Genomic DNA, 24,199 nt, shown 5'->3' with positions numbered 1-24,199 from the left:
GACCCTGTTCACTGCATCTTATTACCTGGGTTTCCCCCCTGCTTTTAGCAACAATGCTCTCCGGCGAGTCCGCGTGGGCGAGCCAGCCAGGCATGAAGCAGCTTGTGAAAGCCAAGAACCCAGAAAACTCCTACCTGTAAAACATGACTGTGTCTTCACAGGGCTGTCAAGGGACTGGCTTCCAGTTAGCCCTCTTAACAAGATCAAAGGTGACATAAAGCGAATGGAAAACACCAGAATAAATCATCACAGCTCATTGCAATGACTGTACCCAAGAAAGCGCACCAATTTTTAGACGTCACCCTAGCCTACTGACAATGAAATTTTGGTCATTGCTAGATTGAAGGCAGTACTACTTAGTGACTTATTAATCTTTTAAAATATTTGCAAAGTGTAGTTGTACTAAGTTCCAAAACAGGATTGCTTATTTCTGTCATAGTCATAATTTGCCTCAACAGTTGACCCTCAGGAAAATTTCTCCGTGATAAAATATGAACGCCAGCAAACAGCCTGGTGAAATTGGCAGTAAGTTTGTTGATTTAATTACCACCTGATTTTTGAAACTACTGTTTTGCAAGTGAAGGAAGTTAGAGTATTTGGAAAATAGTGAACATATAAAAGTAACAAATTACAAAAGAATATGAAACATTGAAAACTGGATCATAAGTAACATGAGGTGACAATTGGAGTGTCAAATTTTTATTAAAATATTTTCAAATTATTTCAATTAACTTCATTTGGCATCTTAATTCTACAAAAAGTGGTAACAATTAGTTTATTTAGTGTTGTTACTTATTTATGAAAATTAAACCTGTCATTCGTTTTCAGTAGGAGTTAAAATAGTCTATTGATTAGTTTTCTACCCAAATTCTAAAACTTGTTTGTTTCTAGGAAGCTCAGTAACTTTTTGGTTATCATCAGAATAGTAACTATGATAAGAATATGTATTCAGCACTGTGTAGGATCAGATCACCCAATATTTGTTAGTAATTAAATACAATTTTTAAAAATTGATTTTTAGAGAAAGAGGAAGGGAGGGGGAGAGGGAGAAACACTGGTGTGAGAGCAAAACTTGGATTGGTTGCCTCCTCCATGCCCCCTACTGGGGAATCGAACCGGTAACCTTTCTGTGCATGGGATGACCCCCCCAACCAACCGAGCCATGCCCGCCAGGGCTGTTCATAATTTCAAAACAAACTTTTTAGGTCCTTAAATCTTATTACTTACGTGTAGCTCTTGCACTGCTTTTGTTACTATGCCTTATAGCATTTGCCCGTGTGCTACTTGGAGGCAGGAGTTGTGCCTTTTTTACTTCTGTATGTTACAAGTGCTTGATATATACTAGAGATTCGAAATTGTTTACAGAGTGATTGAATGATTTATGGTCCTATTTTATTTTTCATCTGAGTCTGTAGCCTTTAATCGTCGGATCCCCTTTCTCTTTTATCAGCCTTGTTATTTGGAGCCTAGCAGTACCTCTCACTTCATAATTTCCAGTATTTCTCACTTCTCCTCATTTTACCAACACAAGAAAGAATGGTAGTCCGGGCTCTGAAGGGGTCATGTGTGTTTGCGGAAGCTCCTACCAGAACTATGCTGCTTTAGTGTGTGTCTTACCTTCAACAGTGGAAAGTTAAGTCTTCATTATACATTCATTAATTATGTGTTTGTTTAACACCACAAAAAAAGGTACTGTGAATATGGAAAAATGCATAAAACATAGCTCCTGATTTCAGTTCCGGTATTGTCTATTAGAAAAGGGAGGCCAGATATAATACAAGTTGGGAATGCTGTGGGTTTTCTAAAGGTACAGAAAGAATTCAAAGGCTGTTTGAAGGTAGATTATCTTGGCTATAAGAAGGATTTGAGTAGAAGTTGTCATTCATTTTCTACTCACGTGTTGTGAATTCCATGACAAATGGACGGTGCAGAAAATGTGTCGACTTCTTTGAAATACCTTTAAAGAAAAATTGGGGGTAGTGTAATATTGATACATGCAATTTTGATAAAAATACGGTTTAGGGTATGTAAATAAAGGAATATATGTTTATGTTCTATGGAGTGGTTGAATTGTTAAATGAAATTCCTTCAGGTAGTTAGTAAATTTTATATGGTATTAGACGCTGGAAGAGGTGCTATATCAGCAGAACTCTTAGGACTGTAGCACCAAACCATAGTTAAATTAATTTGCAGCTGATTGGTTTGCTTTCCTGGAATGTGACCAGGACTTGATTGCTTTTGCTTTTCTTACTATTTAACTTAGGTTCCTTAGTTTATGAATGATTATTAGTTGTTAAAAAGTAAGAACTTAAATTGACACTAAGAGTTGGAAAATGTAACCTTTTACTACCATTAGCAGACTTCACTCTGCTAAATACACTCCAAGAAAAAGTATTCTAGTGTGTTTATTTGAACAATAGAAATTCTGCTCGTACCTGAAAATGTATATAAGTCTTTTAATCAACGATGATTCTCAGGTTCTAGCAGTCCTGGTAAATCAACCCCGTTTCTCCTCAAAGGTTATTGCCCAGTGAAGTTTTTAGTGTGTTGAGCTTCCCAGAATTATGTGCCACAAAATGATGTGCCATTTACAGCACATGGGATCAAGCACTCATGTGACCCCTGCAAGAGAATCCTGTGGTCAATGTGACAAATAAAAGGAACAGTGCAAGCAAAATTCAGATAGCACCTCACATGTTTTGTGTACCCTTTTTTCTCTCAAGAGGCAAAATGTTATTCACAAATGATAAGCAGATGTATTCTAGAATTTACAGGAAGACTCCATAAAGGCAAGGGAATTATACCAAAAAGGGATATAATTGCATTGGGCATTTCCAAACAGCTAATTTTTACCCAAATGATTTCAATTTTTAGAGGGAAGTATTTCAGTAATCCCTTTTGTTCTTGCTGCTCTTAAGGTGAATGTGCTATAGAAACTAGCATATTCCTAAAGTGTATGGCTCCTTTTACCAAATATCCAGAAAGAAATTAGACAATTTGGTTGTCTGACAGAAATTTGAGATGAACTTTAATCTTCCAATGGCTGCTTATGTAATTAGACTAAAATTTAAATTCCTTACCGTGGCTTGAATTAGTGCTTCTCAACCGGGGCTGCAAGTCAGAATTATGCGGAGGGCTTTAAAGACTCCTGGTCTCAGGCTCATGCTCTGGTGATTCTGACTTAATTGGTCTAAGGTACGGCCTGGGCATCTGGGTTTTTAAAAGCGTCAGAGGTGATTCTGATGTGCAGCAGAGTTTAAAAACCTCAGGCCCATGTCCTAGCCTGTTTGGCTCAGTGGTGAGAACATCCACCCCTGGACTGAAGGGTCCCAGCTTTGATTTCACCCAAGCGCACATACCTCGATTTGATACTCGGCCCTCATACTGGAGGCAACGAATTGATGTGTCTCTCTCACGTCGATGTTCCTCTCTCTCCCTCCCTCCCTCTCTCTCTCTCCCTCCCCCCTCTCCCCCTCCCTTCCTCCCTCCCTTCCCCCTTCCCCCCCTCCCCCTTCTCCCTCTCCCTTCTCCCATCTCTCCCCTCTCCCCTCTCCCCTCCCCCCTCTCCCCCTCCCCCCTCCCGTCCTCCCTCCTACTCTCTCTGAAAAGCAATGGAAAAAGTATCCTCAGGTGAGGATTAAAAAAAATACATAAAAACCTCTGGCCCAAAACACCCACATCATTCAGTCACTGTCTAATTATTTGTGTGCCAACTCTAGCCCACCCCTCCTTTTTTTTTGGTCACTTGAGTACTAAGGATGGTTCTTACCCAAGGATCTTTCTTATTTTTTTAGAATATATTTTTATATTTTTATTGATTTCAGAGAGAGGAAGGGAGAGGGAGATAGAGATAGAAACATCGTTGATGAGAGAGTCATTGATGGGCTGCTTCCTGCACACCCCCGACTGGAGATTGAGCCCACAACCTGGGCATGTGCCCTGACCGGGAATCAAACCTTGATCTCCTGCATCCTAGGTTGATGCTCAATCTCTGAGCCAAGGACCTTTCCGTTAGCAATTTCTTCTTCCTGGGATGCTCTTCCTACATGTCTTCACATGGCTGTCTCCTTTCCATCATTCAGCTTCAGCTCCAAGGGCTCATCTTCAGGCAAGGCTTTTCTTAATTTCCTGTCGAAGCTTTCTTTTCCCAGCATTGTTACATTATTCTGTTTTACTTTTATTATTGCATTTTTTTTTTTGCATTTGTAGTGGCCATGTTATCATATTCATTGATTAGTTTTCTTTTGACTCTCTACTAGAATGTAAAGTCCTGGAGGGCATGCCCGGCATGTTCGGTTCGCCATCATATTTCTAGCACTTAAAACTAAGCCTGTCATATAGCAGTTGCTGAATAAATATTTTCCGAGTAAGTGAATAAAAATATTCATAAAAAAAATGACTGTGGGAATGCACCTTATTATATCTACCACCCCCCCCAAAAATAACCTTCAAAAAACTTGGGATCCCATTTAAAAAATTAGAATAAATCATAGGGTGATAATATCAATAGACAAGAAGTAAACCTAGAAATACAGCAACTCACAGAACTGAGACTGTAAGGGCGGTGATATGAAATGTGGACTGGTTACCACCAATTGAGGCTCTCACTCCATGGCTGCATTTCGGGTCTTACCATCATCTTAAAGTAGCACACATCTGAAATCGTCATATACTTTCTGGTTAACTTCTATTTTAAGAAATCAAATGATCACCTCCTTCTCCAAAAAGCCTTCCCTGAACTCAGGAAGAGCTAGGGTTTCTGTGCTTTGCTTGTTTGTATTGTGGCCACTCCGTATTGTATTATAATGACCTATTTACCAGGCTTCTGTCCCCTTCGCCAGCCTGCAGCCTCCCTGAGAAGAGGAACTGTGCCTATAGTGCCAATCCCGTAACAGGTATTCAGCAAGCGTTTTCTTCAGTGAAAGCATAAAGAAATATGAAATATTCCACAAGAAGCATTATAACTGTTAATTAAAATTATAAACTAGATTTGTCAGGAATATAAGTAAGCTGAAATAGTTTTTAATAGAATAGAGCAATAAATAAGCAACTGGGGTGTGATGTTATGCACACTTAGGAAATTAGGAAAACATTGTTGGTGCCAAGAAGTCTGAGCCCTAGCTTCCCACTAATATATGGCTTGTCATCTGAACAAGGTTTTCATCACTCACTTGGGACTTTTTATACATTGTTTAGCCTTTTTGATAAAGTTCTTTTCAATAGCTGCTGTTTGGATGGATGCATTTTCCAGTAACACCTGATGTGCATTTTAAAAGTAGCCTTTAATTGGTACTGATTGCTGGTAAACCCAATGATGACTTTCATCAATGTACTTTAAACTTTGATGTTCTGCCCAAAAGAAAATGTAGCAGTCTTTGGGCATATAAATATTTAAAAATTCTCCCCGTAGAGTTGCTTGCTGTTAGTTCCATGGGTCCTCTTGTCATCATTTTAGCACTTTGATACTACTTAGGGCCACTCTTTCAGATTATATCCTGTTTCAAAATCTTGACAGTACTGCTGTGCATAGTTTTACCTGAAACCCGGATTAGTAGGTTGTTCAAAAGGACAATTTCGCAGTTGAAATGAACATATTTTGGTTAATGTTGTTGAATTATTTGTTGCCTCATCTTCTGTCACAAAGGTTATAAAACAGAGAAAGAAGAGTGAACTCAGTACAGAAATGCTGGTCAGGTTTCCCCAAAGAATCCTGAAATACACAGTGTTACCCCTGCTTTGCTGCTGGCAGTCTGGGAACTGGTATGCACTTTTCCCTTCCCTTTTTAGGAGGGATCACTACCAGTGCAAATTGAACAATTTTTCATGTTTTTAACAAGGAAAAAACAAGCAAAGAGAGAAAGCAATCTTGAGCCACAGCATCCAAAGAAATTCCCCCTTTTTAAATTTGAATTTGCATTCCCATGTACTTGGAGCGAGTTTTGTACCAGCCGAAATGTTACTCCATAGAAATAAACGTTTACAGAAGGTCATTCTGTGAAGAGACACAGGCGTGTGCAGGAGCTGCTATATTCAGCAATTCAGTGAACAGAAGGTTGGGTGTGGCAAGAGAGTGTAAGGTGGGATTTGTGTTGTGGGCAGAAGGGAAATGAAACCGAAAGGGTAGGCCAGGTTGAGACAGCAGAGAGGCCTGTATTCTGTGCTGAGAAGTTTGAACCCTCTGTTGTCGGCAAGAGGAGGTGCTGAAAAAAAATCTTGAGCGTAGTGGCGTTGTGGAAGATACATGGAGGAGAAAGGAGAGTGGTGACAGGCGACTAGCTGGCGATTATTTCAGTATTTAAGGTTACATAAGAGCTAAACCTGAATTTTGGTAGGAACAGAGGGGAGAGAAAAGAGAGGAAAAACTCAAGAGATACTTCAAAGATAGACTTCTGAGTATATAGTAACTAATTGGAAAAAGGAGAGAGCAGATGTGGACCATGGACATTTTAACTTGGATGACTAAGTAATGGTGTTGCCGTTGCCCAATTAATGGTAACGTGCGTGTGCGTTGCCACTATCAACAAAATATGTATGCTTCAAATTGTAAGACTTCAGTCTGTCCCCTAGAAATCATTATTTTTTTCCACAGGAAAATAATTTCTACTGATGTATAGCCCCTCTGATATTATGAAAGTATAATAGTGAGGGTCAAGGATTTAATGTGAAAGGACCTGAATTCCGTTTCTGTCTCTACTTTCAAGCTTTGACAGGCTGGGCTGTTCCCTCACCTGCTTTGAACTTCAGTATCCTGGTATGTAAAATAGGAACACTTTCCCATTGGCTTGTCCTGATGAGCAAGTGAGATAACTAACTTATGAAAGAACACTTCTTAAGAATATAAAGTGCCATGTAAACGTGAGGCCTTAGATTTGTACGTACCATTAAGAGTTGGGCAGTGAGAGGTTTTACCCCATCAACAGGGATCCTTTGACCCTAGGACATGTTTTGGGATTCCTATGCTTCTGAAGTATTCTTTCACGTTCTCTACTGGTATTACTTAAGCATCAAGTTTGAGTAGCAGTTTGTATATGCTTTTTCTAACACCTATTTCGATTCAGTGTTGAAGTTCAATATAAATTCTCTTCAAAATAAAACAGAACAATAATATAAACAAGTTGATTACTAAGTCAAAGTGCTATTTGTTAACATTATTTCATCTCTATTGGATCATGAGAAAAAAGTATAAGGATGTTTTTTATTCTTACCTTTTCTACTTTTACCACCTACCTATCCTCAGCCCACTTCCAGCTCTGGTCTTGGTCACATCGGGCCAAATACCAGAATGAAGCAAATTAGAAGGGGGAGAGGGAAGGCCCAGGCTGACCACTGAGCAACACCGGCCAGGGCTATTCCTCAGCTTTTCAGCTTAAATCCTCCCCATGAAAACAGATTCATCATAGAGTAGGGAAATAAACATGTTTTTATTTTATTTTGTGAATGATCAGACTTAATGTACATTCCCATTTTCACTGCCTGTTAAATTTAATCATTCATGGGTGTTTTTATGAGCTACTGCTTATGATTAATGAATAGTGAAAAAAGGCAGCTTAAATGTGGTAGACAAGTGTTTCCCTCCTCCATCCTGTTGTTGGTTTTTGTAGAATCCTTCCTGACTGGGATTTCTCCCTTTGCATCCAAAGCAAAGTATGGGGTAGCTTGTTTTGGGGAATCCCCCAATCTTTCCTGCTCACCTTTCAGCTGACATAAGTCCCTCTGGTAGGGTGATCAGGACCACTTTCCTTCCTTGGAGAAGACACCTACTAATTTCTCCAGATTTCAGTTCCGCTGTCCAACGAAATACAGTATAATGTCTTCTAGAAACAAATATTCCACTATATTGGTGTCACATTACTTATCATGAGTATCTGTATGAATGAATAGATCCTCAGATGAGTTGTTCTTGGACAAGTAACAAGTATTAAGAATTCAGCTACATCTTTAGGATGAAGGAAAACTATTGAGAGATTAATGGAATTAAAAATTATCGTCATAAAGATTCTTATTGTGCCATAGACTTAATCAAATTTCCATTTTGAGTGATGGTAGAAAAATTCAAATTAGGATTAATTCCTTGATTTTAAGAAATGGTTATTAAAGTTGTATGATGATTCTGAGAATTGTACACTTTTTTAAAAGTAGATAATGCTTGAAATTATATTGCCAATAAATGTTTACTCTGTTAAAAACACACTTTTTGGTATGGTCCTTAGTAGTATATAAATATATGTGTGGCATTAAGAGCAAAACAAGTGGAAATACTGCTACATAGCTAGGAACTCAGATATTATTATTAAGCAGGAAGAGGCATTAGTATAGTTTTAATACAAATCCATTTAGCAACAACTATCATATAAAAATAACTTGATATTCCTAATGCTTTTCACTCTTTATATTACCTTATTTTATTAAACGTAATTGAGCTTTTTGATTGATTCTGGTTATATGTGTTCTATGCATTATGAATTTCAGAACAATTCCTATTTATAAATGATAAAATGTTTTAGCTTGGTGTTAGTTGGTGTGATGTCAAATGAAAATTAAAAAGGACACACATTCTTGGCTCTGGTTTTCTTATTTAGTAATTTTCTTCTTTTCAATTTATATACAACATTGTTCTAGTTGAAAAGAACAAATGACCTATTTATTAACTGTACAGTCAATACTTCTGAAACTAATCATGGATAAGTACAATAAACTGGCAGCAGTAAAGGTTCGTAGACTTGTGTATGATTTTCCTGTGGGTCCCGGGAGCCCAAAGTATTTATTGCTTGAGAACAAAGAGCCTTAGAGTTAAAGGTAAGTGACTCTGTGTGTGATATGACTAGTAGTAGGCCCGTGGAGGAAAAAACAAGGAGAAAACAGTCTATAGTTTGCTTCTAACTAAGCACATTGTAGAGTCAATTTTCTCTCTCCTCAGTCATTTACATTGAAAGTCACATATGCCCCTGGGTCTTTTTGAAATATGACGACAGGCTTGGATTGCTAATATTTTCCTTGTACCCATTTGCCCCAGAGGAGTGTCTCATTATTTATAGTGTTGGATAAACCTGTAGTATTCATATCTGATTAAATTTGTCAACAACATTTAAAAATCATTCACTACTTAATCAATTTTTTGCTTTTTTCACCTGTAACTTCAAGGAAGCATTAAATTAAAACATGAATGTAACTGGATTACAGTTCTAGTTTCCTAACATTGATCTGATAGAGTACTTATTACCAAACTAAAAATACTAATGTAGATATTTACCACAATACTAAGTGAAGGATTAGCACATTTTATTGGTAATTATATTTTTTAAAAGTTTCTTTTCCTTTCTATTAAAGCTGCATAAGAATTCAAATGGTTAGTTTAAAAACAAAGAGTATAGTAACAAATCAAGTATTTCTAAATTATGATATTTCATTTGTTTATTCGTTTATTTATTTATCCAGCTAACAAGTGAGTGGCTATATCTATGCCTGGTACAACAAGCTGGGCCCTTGAAAATATGTTTTAAGTTTTATTGGGTCCTAGGATTTTCTGAAATTATATTTAGTGAAAGTGAAGAATAAATAGCCAAAAGGTCTGTAAGTACCTGAATACATGCTTAACATTACTAGTCATTAGGGTAATGCAAATGAAAGCCCAATGAGATTCTACTTTATATTCACCAGTACTGCTGTAATAAAAAAGACAGATAATTACAGGTGTTTGAAGGATGTGGAGAAATTGCTGGTGGGGACGTAAAATGGTGCAGCTACTTTGGAAAACAGTTTCACAATTCTTTAAAATGTTAAACATAAAATTACTATATTACTTAGCAATTTTACTCATAGGCATTTATCCAAGCATAATGAAAACATATGCTCACATTAAAACTTGTACATTAAAGTACATAGCAGCATTATTTATAAGAGTTCAAAAGTGGAAACAACCCAAATGTCCATCAGCTGATGAATGGATTAGTAAAATGTGGTATATCTATACAGTAAAATAACACTCAAAAATAAAAAGAAATGGAGTACTGATCTCCAGAGACACAAGAAGTAATATTAAACCCATTCTATTGATGAGGAAACTAAGGTTATATAATTTATGTAACTTGGGGCCAATGAAAACTCAAGTCAGCTTGATTCTAAAACACTTCACCTCGATACTGTAGTGAGTTGTTGTTTTATTGTTTGTTGTTTTAGGTGGTTAACTTTATCTTTCTCTGTTCTTCATGGCCAAACTTTGAAAGAGAGATTTAACTCCATGTCTCACTTCATTTGCTTACCTCTCACCTCCAATGGAAACAGCTCAGCCACCAATGCTCTCTTTTTTAATACATGCTTTGTTGAAATATAATTCATATACCCTAAAATTCACCCCTTTAAAATGCACATTTAATATGACAGTGCTTTGTGAGTGTTTTATACAATGGGCTGTTTTCAGACGCTCTCCTCCTTGGTCTTTCCACAGCATTCACATTGTTGACCACTCCTTCCTGAGTACTCCGTGCTCATTCATTTTCTCTTTCTCCTACTCACCTGTGTAGTTGTTTTGCAGTCTTTGTGGGGTTCTCTTTCCTGGCCCACCTTTCAAATGTTGGGTTTGGGTTACTTCTCATTATCCATGCTATTGCTGAGAGACCTCATTCTCAGGAACCACCCACGCTAGCATATGGCTCACAGATCTCTAAGTTATTTATACAACCCGTAGTTGTTGTGCATTTATTACGGGCAAGACTCAGTTGAGGCACATGGATTCTGTGCTGTCACTGGACTTGCATTCTGTGGGGAGAGACAGGCAATAACAATCAAAGTGACTACTTTGGTTTCTGTGTTGAGAATGGCTTATATTGGTTTTGAGCCCCAAAACAAGAGAAGGCTACTGAGTTGGTACAATCTTTCTCTCTCCTGTATTGATCAATTTATTTTAATGCTTTTTGAACATACTCACTTGGTTATAGCAGGTACCTCAGGCTCATCACATTAAAGACTAAATCTGTCTCTTCCTAGCTCCCTGTTACAAAGTTGTTCCCTCTTTCTGTATAACGTCTGCCTTGGCAAAGCGCCAGCTTCCAGAAGGAGAAGCCACCTTTGACTTTTTAAAGACCTTCGTTTTTTAGAGCAGTTTAAGGTTCACAGTAAAATTGAGAGGAAAATAGAGACATTTCCCATAGATTCTCTGCCCCCACACATATATAATCTTTATTAACAGTGTTCTCAGCCAGAGTGGTACATTTGTTAGAATTGATAAGTTCATAGTTTAGGGTTCACTCTTGCTGGTATACATTCTGTGGGTTCAGACATGTATAATGACAGGTGCCCATTATTATAGTGTCATACGGAGTATTTTTACTGCCCTAAAAATCCTCTGTGTTTTGCCTATTTATCCCTTTTATCCCCACCCACTACAAATATTGATCTGTTACCATCTCCGCAGTTTTGCCTTTTCTAGAATGTCCAATAGCTGGAATTATCTAGTGTGCAGCATTTTCAGATTGGCTTCTTTCACTTACTAATATGCATTTAAGATTCCTCCATATCGCCATGGCTTGATAGCTCATTTCTTCTTAGTGCTGAATAATGTTCCATTGTTTGGATGTACCACAGTTTGTCTACGCGCCTACTGAAGGGGATCTTGGTTGCTCCCAAGGTTTGGCAATTATGAATAAAGCTGTTGTAAATATCTCTGTGTAGGTTTTTGCGTTGATGTAAATTTTCAGCTACTTTGGGTAAATACCAAGGAGCATGATTGTTGGATCACATGGTAAGAATATGTTCAATTTTGTAAGAAACTGCTGAACTATCTTCCAAAGTAGCTGTACCAAAATTTTGTGTTCTCACTAGTAATGAATGAAAGTTCTTGTTTTTCTGCATCCTCACCAGCCTTTGTTATTGTCAGTGTTCCAGATTTTGGCAATTCCAATAGGTGTGTAGCCGTATCTCATTGTTATTTTAACTTGCATTTCCCTGATGGCATGTGATGTGGAGCATCTTTTCATTTACTTATTTGCCATCTGTATATTTTCTTTGGTGAAGTGTCTGTTAAGGTCTTTGGCCCATTTTTTAAATTGGTTTGTTTGTTTTCTTGTTGAGTTTTTGGAGTTCTTTGTAAATTTTGGAGAGCAGTCCTTAACAGATGTGTCTCTTGCAAATATTTTCTCCCAGTCTGTGGCTTGTCTTCTCATTCTCTTAACATTGTCTTCTGCAGAGTCGAAGTTTTTAATTTTAGTGAAATTCTGTTTATTATTTCTTTTGTGGATTGTGTCTTTGGTGTTATATCTGAAAATTCATTGCCATACCCAAGATCATCTAGGTTTTCTCCTAGGTTACCTAGGAGCTTTATAGTGTTGCATTTTACATTTAGGTTTGCGATCCATTTTGAGTTAATTTTTGTGAGAGGCCTAAGATCTTTGTCTTGATTCATGATTTTGCACATGGATGGTCCAGTTGTTCAGCACCATTTGTTGAAAAGATTATCTTCACTCCATTATATTGTCTTTGCTCCTTTGTCAAAGATTAGTTGACTATATTTATGTGAGTCTATTTCTGGGCTCTCTGTTCGCTTCCATTCATCTATTTGTCTATTCTTTCTTCAGCACCCCACTGTCTTGATTACTGTGGTAAGTCTTATGGTTCAGTAGTGTCAGCCTCCAACTTTGTTCTTCAATATTACATTGGCTATTCTGAGTTTTTTTGGCCTCTTTATATAAACTTTAGTATAGGTCTTTTTATTTCCACAAAATAACTTCCTGGGATTTTGATTGGGATTGCATTGAATCTACAGATAAAGTGTGGAAGAACTGACATTTTCACAATATTGAGTCTTCACACCATTGACTCTTGATGTGTTCCTTTCTCTTCATTCAAACTGAAGATAAAACTCTTTAAGTTCTTCTTAATAGGGCATATCAGTTATTTTAATTTTGTCTACTGATTTCCACCAAATAATTTGTTTATCTCTTCTTTTTGCTACTATTTAATACTCAGTGTTAAAATTCTCACAGTTCCTTGAAGAGATGCAGGAAGACTCTTTTCATTCCTTTCTGATTGTGGAGTCCACTTCCTCACCAGGCCTGGGCAACCTCTATCTTATTTAAATGATTAATATAAAGGCAGTATGTGATACTGTAGTCCAGTCAGATTTGGGCTGAATTTCAGATCTACTGTTTATTAGTTATATGATTTCAGAAAAGCCACTTAATTAAGCCTCATTTTCTCCATCTTAAAAAAGGCAAAGGTGTACCCATCTGTCAGAGTTGTATTTAGTGTTAGAGAAAATATTTCTTAAGCCCTTGGTAGATGGTCATTGCTCAATGAATAACACTCCTCTCTTTGGAACACACGCTTCAGAAAGACAATGGGGAGATTTAACTATAATCTTTAGTTTTCATTTGGGCTCTCTCTTTGTGTGGTACAGTTCTGGGGTTTTGCTAAATGCATAATGTCACATACCTACCTTTACACTCTCACACAGAATAGTTTCACTGCCCTGAAATCTCCATAGAAGGAGAGAGGTGATGAAAAGTTTTATATACCAGGTTAAAAACTTGGGTTTTATACAGTAGGCTAGCAGTCTTCAGCTGTTTTTGTTGAAAAACTATGTAACCACTCACACATTACCAAGTTAACATCTACAGTTTTTCACCTGCGGTAAAATATGTACTTGCAAAGAATTTAATTTCTACCCTATTGGAAATATTGACATTTTAAAATAAAGCTTATATCAACTGTTTTAAGAATATTCAATGGAATCTAAATGCACAGCAATTTAATAAAACGATTATCCATTTAAATAATAATGAATAGACTCTTCTGTTAAAAGCTGAAAATTTTACATTACTATTTTATTTTCTTTACCTGTATTTCCATCTCACTTCCTTATAGAATTTTATGCGATATTTTTATAGTTAAAAGTCTTTAACTGTTTACTTATCATACTTCTCTTCAACAAAAATTTAAGGCATTAATTGAAATTTTAAAATTGTTACGTTTTCTATGACCCCAGGGCAATGTACCACAGTAATATTTGGGATAGATGAGAGTGTGCCTTTCTTCTGGAAAGTTGGGGAAATATTGTTTTTGAATAAGGCATCATGTTAGCTAAATTGATATTAATAAAGAGTTTATATAGAAGAGAATTTGAACATTGACTCGATTAAAACTACCCATTCAGTTGCTAACTGAAAGAAGTTAGCCTGAAGAGGCTATATCCTTTGTGATTCCAACTATATGACATTTTGAACAAGGCAAAACTATAGAGACAGTAAAAAGGCCAGTGATTCTTGGGGTCATGTGGGGGAGGCTGAGTAAGGGAAGCACATTCTTTAAAAAAACTTTTTTAAACTATCTTCTGCTTCACATTCTGTGATCCAGCAAGAACTGTTTGAAGTTCCGTGTCATGCTTTTCCCTGCCTGTTTGTCTTTTTGTCTTATTCTTTCTCTTCTTTACCTCACTGCCTTCCAGTCATTTTTTAAGATGCAAAGTCTCCATTGAAGAATTACCTGCCATACCTTCCCTTCATATTGACTCAGATGCTTGTGTTTCACGTGCTCCCTCACTATCCTATAGTCTCCATCATCATGGGAACACAGTGTTTTTGTAGTTAGCTTTATTTTCCTTCTGAAATTGGACTGTAAGATCTCTGGGAGCAGGACCTACATATTATCTTTGTTTTCTCAACACCTGGCTATGTACTTCTCCTGGGTATATGTTAATTTATTGAGCAAATATTAATTATTGAATGAAACAGGGCAAGGTGAATTTCAGTTGTTAGAAAGTTAATTCTTGTGCATAACTTTCTGGGGGTCAATTAAATTGTAAAAGTCTATTTTTGTTTTATGCTAGTTATTTTTTCTGGCTTATGATGAAGTTTCAGTAAGATCTCACATGAAGATAGGATTTTAAACTTAAAAATGAACTTGAGAACCACTCTTGTAATAGAAGGAGCACTAAGACAAGGAGTCTAGCTTTGGCTCTGCTGCAAACTTGCCATGTGACCATGGGCAAGTTAACCAGCCTGGGGTCCATTTTCTCAACTATGAAATGAGTTAGTGACCAGATTATTTCTAAAAGTTCCTTTACAGTTAATTTAATCAAGGGAAGAAATTTCAATAAAGGAAACATATGATTAGTCTTGGCAAAAAGAAAAACTATGGCCTTGATTTATTTTCTAATCATTCCTACTGATGGGTATTGTATGTGATATGCGTGTGTAATGCTGACCTTGTTCATATCACCTACAAACATCATAGCTTAGAGTTTATCCTTAATCTAAAAAACCAAAATAAAATAATTATAATTGTCACGACTGAAAACCTGGTAGTAGTTAATATAATATGCTGATTCATATAATTTAGATTATGTTTTAGCTTTTTTCACCAAATACATAATTTGTTCTTTATTAATATTATACTTTCCAGTGCATTTCTATCATTCTGGAAAAGAACTTATTTATGTTGAATATTTCTTTGTGTTCAATTACTCAGTCACCGCAGCCTTTTTCAACGAGAAGCGATGTTAACAACAATTGCAAAAATGCTTTTCTATGTCTTTTGCTCATTCATAACGTGTAGAAGTTGCAGCAATTCAGTTTCATAAAGTTTGATTGAATGATATCTAGGTCTGACTTTTATAGAGGGTCTGAGATTATGTTGAGATACACAAAGGCAGTGTTTCCTTTCTTGTCTTCCACTGCGCCCAGCCCCCCTTCTTTCCACCTGCTTGAGGAAAACTGTATTTCTTCAGACAGACCTCATAATTGCCCTTCTGTGCCTGACTCGGGCCTCAGGAAAGGCCCCTAGCATCTGTAAAGCTGGCAGCAAAATGGTATTTCCAGGCAGGCACAGGGTTGCCGGGGAGCGAGCCAATCCACAGCTTTGTCTGAGCAGCTGAGAACTTTGCCGGAGCATTACCACGGTGTTCAGTAACACAGACCTGTGCCATGAGCAAGCAAAGCCCCGAGCAAGTGTCAGGGTCAATATTTATAGACCACTACGTAGCTTGCCTTGCAAAGGGAGAAAACGAGACGCGCACACGGAGGGCAAGGCAAGACAAGACTGCCGTGCAGGGCAGCGTTAATTGCCGATTTTTTTTTTTAATTAAAAAAGATCTTTTTAACTATCAGGTTCAAACCTCTGCTGAATCATAACCGTTTGCTGCTGAGCTATGACAAGGGAGGAAACAAAAAGTTAGACGGGCAAGCCTGCGTAAGCGAGGAGGTAAGTGAGCAGCCAGCCCGGCCTCGCCTTCGCTCGGAGACTCCAGCTGCCGGCCGCCACAGGCCGGAGCGTGTGGAAGCTGCCGGGGGCTGCCTGCCGTGCGGGGCCGGTCTTGGTGGAGTGTCGGTTTGTGCACTGCTCTCAAGAGTGCTGTGTGTGTTTGTAATCCACTGAAATAAGAGCGTGGGCGACGGGAACGGCTTTCATGGTGTGTCCTATCAGCAAGTTTCTGTTTCTTCAGTCTGTCAAACTTGGAGCCCTCCTATTGGTAAATTCCTCTTGGCTTTGCTGCCAGAGTTAACACATGAATATTATTAGTACGTTTAGAGCCGTCTGTGGTCTAGAAATGGAATAGGGGGAACTTCAGATGAACATGTGAGGGTGTAGGAGACCTTGTCAGAATGTCCAAGCAGCGTGGGGTCTTTTTAAAAGAAAGCGAATGTCCCTCTGACGTGCAGTGAAGTGAAATATAGTGACTACTGTGGGAACAGAGACGTGAGTGTTGGGAAGTAGGAGCCGTCTTCTTAATCCAGGGTGCCAGAGACTCAGCATTCAGGGGAGGTCCTCAGCTTGTCCCACTCACTTGTGAGATCGGTTCCTTACAGAAGGGGATTCTTTACTAAAGACATTAGCTTAACATCCATGGTTTGTGTTTTTCCATTCATCATGTCGCACTTTTACACATTTCTGGTATGTTCACTGTTGTAGTGTGTTCATTTAACATCATTGCTTTGCATTTCCCAGAGTAACATGAAAAGCAATGGTGCTTAAGAGGACAGAAAAATTGTTTTCTATGTATTTTCTGATTTAGAAAACCCACGAATATATAAATGTATGTTTTATTGCTACTGCACATAGCTTGGAAAGTAACTATGTCCCTTCTCCAGAAGCATGGCATTCACTTGATGAGGCTTATCTGCTGATGTAGTGAAAGCTTCCCTGGTACTATGGGTTTTTTAATTGTGGAAGATAAGCATTAATTAGCATGATATTTGAAAACTTTAGGTTACGTTATACATTGTAGTTGATAATATAATTCCAAAGGATTTGACTGAGTGGTGGGCACACAATGCAATATATAGATCACGTATCATAGAAATGTACACTTGGAGCCCATATAATCTTATTAACCATTGTCACACCAATAAATTTAAATAAAGGATTTTCTGTAGTACACATTTAAGTTAAAAACAAAAATAATATTAAAGTTGCTATAGACCTTAAACTGTGGGCCAAAAAACATACAAAGAAAAGCTAATACTCTGGCACAGGTTTGTGTTAGGGCTAATATTCAGGAATCAGCTCATTCTAAAGTGAGATAAACTGTATTCAGTTTATGTATTTTTAACAGCAGCTGGAACAGGTCTAAATGTACAGCAAATATCTTAAAATGAGGCCAGTGGTTGTAGAGTATCTCTTTTGAAAATCACATATAATTTTTAAAGTAATGCAAAATGTTTTAAAATCAATTTTGTTAATTCAGAAAGGCTTTAAGGCTAATCTAATACCTAAATTTGAACAATATTTTAACATTCATTTAATGCTGGTTTTAGCCTCTGAATCAAGCTTTTCCTTTGTACCTTTTTAACCTCTGCATACCAGCTTATTAATTAGTTTGATTTAGATTCTTGACAACAATATATTTATTCTGAAAACGTAGCCATGATTGATCTAGAATGGGCATTTCTTAATTAAATTTTTCTTTTCTACTGCCTCTGGGAAATATCTCATAATTAAGCTTGTAATTTCATTTCTTAATTCAATATCTTCTATTTATTCACTTTATACGTTGCATAAATATATGATATTTCTTTCTTATGCCTTTCTTATTGGTCTTATTTTTATTCCTTCTGGTATGTTGTTTCTGAGGTACTGTGTGGAAATTTTTGGTGGAAAACAGGCCAAATAAAATTACTTCAATAAAAAGAAACTGAAGAAAGTTGTCCCTTGAATCAAGAGAAGAAATATAAAAATGTGACATTGGTTGACAATATCTAAAATGGAATGTATTTTCATTGAAGGCTGGTTGAGCATTTTAACACTTGAAATGCCTTCTTAATATGTTTTTGGCTTTAATGTTAATCTGATATTTTTTACTTATCATGTTTGTAAATAACATTTTATATCTAGACATATTATAAAAATGAATCTGGGACCCTTTGTATCTTGTGTTAACTATTGAAGCAAGATTAGTGAATTTAGCTTGAAATATTTATTAATACCACCCTCCTGATGGACCTCACTGCCCGTAGCCTCATCCTATCATTCCTTCTGCTGTATGACCCTTAGAGGGATCAATCCCCGCTCCCATGACCACTTCACTTTCCTGTTAGAGACCTCCCATCCCTAGCTCGTAGTAAAGGTCCGGGTACGTGGTACAATGCGTCCTTCTGGATCCAGCTGCTACTTTTATTCTGTAGACATCTTTTGTTATTCTTTCTGGGCTGTTTGCTGCATCTCTCTTGCCTCCCATGAGAGTATTCCCCTTTTCTCTGCTTTATGCTCCAGCAATATTGAACATCTTGTGTTTCTCAAAACAATCCCTATGGCTTTACTCTTTCCTGGAATATTTTATGTTGCTGCCTGTATCTTGAAAACCCTCTTCCTGGGCTTTGCCTTTCAGCCTAATGAAGGCATCCCTCGCCTGGGTCCCTGCTGGCCCACTGTCAGCCTCTGGGGTTGGCCTCCTGTCTCACTCTCTGCCACAGCACTTTGAAAGTCTGATGATATGTTTTGTGCTTCTTTTGCAACATGAGACTGTAAGTTACTTGTGGCCAGGTTTTAAAACTTATTTTTTTATGTTCCTCTAAGACCTAATACAGAACAGACATTCAGAACTTAAAGAAAAACTTTATTGTGTTATCTTAAACCGCCTTTTCTTTTTTTAAAAATTAAATTTTTTTCAATCACCATTTATCCCCTGCCTTCTTTCACCTCCACCCCCTCCTACCCCTCAGTCACCACACTATTGTCCATGTCCATGAGTTCTCTCTCTTTTTTTTTCTTTTTTGCTCAATCCCTGCCCCCTCCCTCACCCCCTCTGCTGTCTGCCTGCTCTCTCTCTGTGAGCCTGTCTCTCTCTTGCTTGGTAGTTCAGTTTGTTCAAATTCCACATGTGAGTGAAATCATATGGTACTTTTCTTTCTCTGCCTGGCTTATTTCACTTAGCATAATGTTGTCCAGGTCCATCCATGCTGATGCAAAGGGTAACATTTTCTTTTTTTAAGGCTGCGTAGTATTCCGTTGTGTAAATGTACCACAGCTCTTTTATTCACTCATCATAGACGCTTGGGCTGCTTCCAAATCTTGGCTATTATAAATAACACTACAGTGAACATAGGGGTACATATATTCTTTCAAATTAGGATTTTGTGTTTCTTCAGATAAATTCCCAGAAGAGGAATCACTGGGTCATAAGGCAGCTCCATTTTTAATTTTTTGAGGAACCTTCATACTGCTTTCCACAGTGGCTGCACCAGTCGGCATTCCCACCAAGAGTGCACAAGGGACCCCTGTTCTCCACATCTTCACTAACACTTGTGGGTTTTTTTTGAAACATTTTTTTTCTTTTTTTTTCAACATATCTTTATTGATTTCAGAGAGAGGGAAGGAGAAGGAGAGAGAGATAGAAACATCAACGATGAGAGAGTCATTGATCAGCTGCAGCCCGCAACCCGGGCATGTGCCCCGACCGGGAATCGAACCCCGATCGCCTGGATCCTAGGTCGATGCTCAACCGCTGAGCCACGCCCGGCCGGGCAACACTGGTTTGTTGATTTGTTGATAGTAGCCATTCTGATAGGTGTGAGTTAATATCTCATTGTGATTTTAATTTTCATTTCTCTGATGATTAATGACATTGAGTATCCTTTCATATGTCTATTGGTCATCTGTATGTCTTCTTTGAAAAAATGTCTGTTCAGGTCTTTTGCCCATTTTTTAATTGGATTGGTTTTTTTTGGTGTTGAGTTTTATAAGTTCTTTATAAATTTTGGATTATATCTCCTAGGGCAAGAGAAACAAAAGAAAAAATAGGACTACATCAAACTAAAGAGTTTTTGCCCAGCAAAGGAAAACATCAACAAAATAAAAAGACAAACCATTGAATGGGAGAATATATTCACCAATGATACATCTGATAAGGGGTTAATATCCAAACCACGTTTTCTTTATAAGACTTCTTATTTTATTATGTTTTTAAACTTTGATTAAATGGATTGCAGGAAAGCTCCTCAAGTAGATGATAAGTGCTTTTGAAACAATAGCAATGATTTAAAAAAATTATTTTGTTTCTCTTTATACCACCAATCACAGAATGTGTGTATATCCATGTAAGCAGATATTTGTTGAAATCATAAAGTTACTTCAATAATAAAATTTTGAAATTATACTGGTTAGCACATACAAATTCACCATATATAGCCCCAAATAGTTTTAAATTAATTTGATGCAGTCTGTCAACAAAATCCACCAGTTGCTGCTCCCACATGGACTGCTCTGCTAAGTTAAATGATGCCCCAGCAAACTAAAGACAGTGTTACACCTTCCCAAAGGCCCAGAAAGAATTTCAGGAGAGACTAGGTCCATCCTCATGTATGCTACAGAATTAGAGTGCAATACCTGTCACTGGTAAAGGTATAGAACCTAATTTTATTTGCTATTGTAGAGATAATAAAGGATTTTGGAGAAATAATTGAAAATCATGCTTTAAAAATTCTCAAACCTTAAAGGGGATATTTCATTTCAGTTAGAAGAATTTGCTCCTCACAATAGAAATGTTGAAAGAAACGGATGTCAGTGTTTAAAAAAGTAGGTGAGAAATAGCAGCTGTTTCACCTGGTCGGGTGTGGCTCAGTGGTGGAGCATGGATTGACCTGTGATCCAGGAGATGGAGGGGCACATGCCTGGGTTGTGGGCCTGATCCTCGGTGGGGGGGCATGTAGGAATCAGCTGAGCAGTGACTCTCTCATCACTGATGTTTCTCTCTCTCCCTCTCCCTTCTTCTCTCTGAAATCAATAAAGATATATTTCAAAAAGAAGAAAAAAAAAGAAATAGCAGCTGTTTCTTCTAGTTCTGATATTCAATAAAAATGAAATTTATTTTGTCTTTGTGTTGTATTTGCCTACCATACGTAAAATACTTACTTTGAATATAAACTATTTCATAAACCAGAAACAAATGTAAAGCTTCACGCACAATTTAGAGTAATTCACGACTTTTAATTGGATTATTTTTACTTCTTAGTATATGTGACCAGCAGTTTCCACTACTGCTGAAGCCTTATAAACCTCTCCCAGACATTCAATATGACTCCTTTGTTTGTTTAACCTTGAATTGTATCTGTCTTAGGAATGAAAACAAGATTGGTATTTTCATAGGAAAATTTTATAGCCTTTTCATTTGCTTGGAATGGATCATAATTCAATATAGAATTTCTCTTCAGATATTTTTCACCCACCTAAGTATCCTGTAGTTAAATAGGTATGGAGAAGGTGCCTTAACAAAGAGTTAGAAGCATGCATTTTATATAGCTCCCTGTCATATCAAATAATGTAAATTGTAAAACGGGAAAAGCAGGGGTTCCTTTGGACGTGGAAATAGAAATGTACCTATTTCCCAGCAGCCAGTGATAAGAGAAACCCAAAGTTGCCTCAGTATTAAAAGATTATCATAAAAATAAAAAAAGCAAAAACACCACCACCAAGAGGTCAAAGAACTTTGTGGTTAGAATGAGGCATAAAGGATTTTGGCAGAACAAGAAAGTCTTATTTTAATATTGTTAGCAGCTGAGGTTGCCAGAGTTTTTCTGTAACTGCACGACACCGAATTCATAGAACATTAGAGGAGAACAAGTTAATCATGGACGTGGAACCTTAAACCTCTGCTGCTTTAACTTTTATTTCATAGATATGGGCAAACGTGGAATGAACAGGTAATGGAACTTGCCAGATATCAGCTTTTAAAGTGGCTAGTTGAGATTTTGATTAAAAATAAAAAATAATTATATTTTATCACAGTTGCCTTTTCTGTTTGTAATTGCTCTATTTTTCTTCTGCAAATTGCATGTAAAGCTTAATTTGCATTATTTCATAACTCCTGAAAGTTAAAGCTAATAATTACTGCCCCCAGCTGGGATGGAGTACTTTTCCACTCATGGCCATAATATATATCCTTTCTGGCTTTCCTGACTTCCTCATTCTCTGGTAGCACAGTCAGATTTATGTCCCATAATTATTCTCCTTTTAAGTAGAACATGGCAGATAATCCTAAAGCAAAATACAGAAAACAAAAAAAAAGGTGATTGTATCTAATGGATTCTAATAGAGAATATATGGTGATGTTTTATTTTATAACTTTGTTTTTAAGATGATTCTTTGTTCTAATTAATGGTTGGAAAACTTTTTCATTACAACAAAAATCAAAGAACCAAATGTGCTTTTCCAAAGTACATTGACTTTCATCTAGGATTCTTAAAAAAATGTAAATAATGAAAGGGGCAGGGAGGGTCAAAACAAGCTTGTTTTGTACGTGCCGGCTTCTAGTAAGATTTGGCTTCGTTGTTTCCATTCCCACCACTCCCTCCCATCCAAATTGGGGTTCTTTGGTTCCTTTTATTCTTAGAAATATTAAGGTCCCTGGAAAAAAAATCACGTGTATGCCTAAAGATGAAATAATTTTTGAGCAAATAGCTGAAGGTTGTTTTCAGACTCAGGCTATGATTTCTCTACCTTCTGCTTCCAGCTCCCTCAATTCAAAATCAAAGTGACCATCTCTAGTCACATCCCCAATCAATGAAAAAAGTCTGATTAACCTTAGCGAACATTTTCCAATGGATCGGTACTTTGCACTTCAACTACGTATCACCTATCTTTTGAAACTCTTCCCTGCTAAGAGATTTATAATTTTAAATATTTCCTAATAAGACAGAGGAAACTGATATCATATTGAATTACTATTGAACTTGAATCTGAGGGGATTATTAGTTATTTTATTCTTTATCATTGATCTATTTATGTACTTTTTTTTCCCTGAGCTGTATTTCTGTTATTGGTTTCGAAGAGTTTCGTTTCTTTGTAAATCAATGGTCTTAATTCTTTGAAGTTCTATTAGTTGCAACTGTTTTCCCAAACTTTTGATTACTTTTTAAGTTTGTTTTGTACAGTTTTAAACATTAAGGATGTTTTGAAATATCTTTGTAATATCTAATCAATATTTTCTTCATCTCCTTTGAAACTTGAAAAGCTCTTTTCTATGCAGAAATAGGAAGAATTTTTTTTTTTTACATTTTGTGGTTTAATTTATTTAACTCTTAATGCTGTGATTCACAAGGAATTTGTTAAACAAATACTTCAGTACTTTTGTTGAATTATTGTCCCCCTTTCCCCCATTTTTTGTTGGAGTCACCTCTATCCTGTATCCCTATGCTGCAAATTTAAATCGTGGTGTTACCTCTCAAGCTGTATTGCATTTAAATTTTTATCTCTATGGAATAAAAGTTCATGTTTCTTGTTAAGTGAAATTTAAGCATTGGAACATGCAAGAGTGTTGTTGGATTTAACTTGGCATGCTCCTTGAAGTTACTGTAGACAAGAGGCTGCGTGTATTACTGTGTTAAAGCAGACCTAATAAGAACATGGTTCTGTGTGAGTGAGAAATTATGCATTAATAATAGCCACCATTTATCAAGGTTTCTAGATACATATCTGGCATTATACCAAGAACTTTATATGATTTCATTTAATCCTTGTAACAGACCTTTGGATGACTTATTCTGATTTCCTTTTTTCGGGATAACGAAACTGAGACCCCAAAATGTAGAGTAGCTTGATCGGCCTCATATAGCTAGTAAGTGATAGGGTCATGATTTAAATTCAGATCTGGCCAAAGTCCATGTCTTAAGAAAGCATTGCCAAATACAAAATTATGCTTTTCACCATAAGTAATAATAGATGAGGGTCAGATGGCAAAAACCTTCTTCACTTGGGTCCATCTGAAAAAATGAGCTCA

The 24,199-nt window shown here is 37.0% G+C and overlaps 1 protein-coding gene across 3 annotated transcripts in view; it reads left to right on the top strand.

Annotated features, from left to right (window-relative positions):
- BMPR1B (bone morphogenetic protein receptor type 1B) overlaps positions 1-24,199 on the top strand; it is a 327,659-nt gene that overhangs the window by 181,828 nt on the left and 121,632 nt on the right. Inside the window, exon 1 of one of the 3 annotated variants that reach the window (XM_016206169.2) lies at positions 15,981-16,191. The exons of the other annotated variants lie outside the window; for them this stretch is intronic. The gene's annotated coding sequence lies outside the window, so the exon portion shown is untranslated. Of the gene's footprint in view, positions 1-15,980; positions 16,192-24,199 lie in introns of those variants that run through there. 3 annotated transcript variants of the gene reach the window in all.

The sequence above is a fragment of the Miniopterus natalensis genome, chromosome 1, assembly GCF_054644295.1.
Source record: "Miniopterus natalensis isolate mMinNat1 chromosome 1, mMinNat1.hap1, whole genome shotgun sequence".
In the NCBI taxonomy this organism is placed as follows: Eukaryota; Metazoa; Chordata; class Mammalia; order Chiroptera; family Miniopteridae; genus Miniopterus; species Miniopterus natalensis.
The sequence above is the reverse complement of the archived record's forward strand: the minus strand, read 5'-3'. Positions and strand labels throughout refer to the sequence as shown.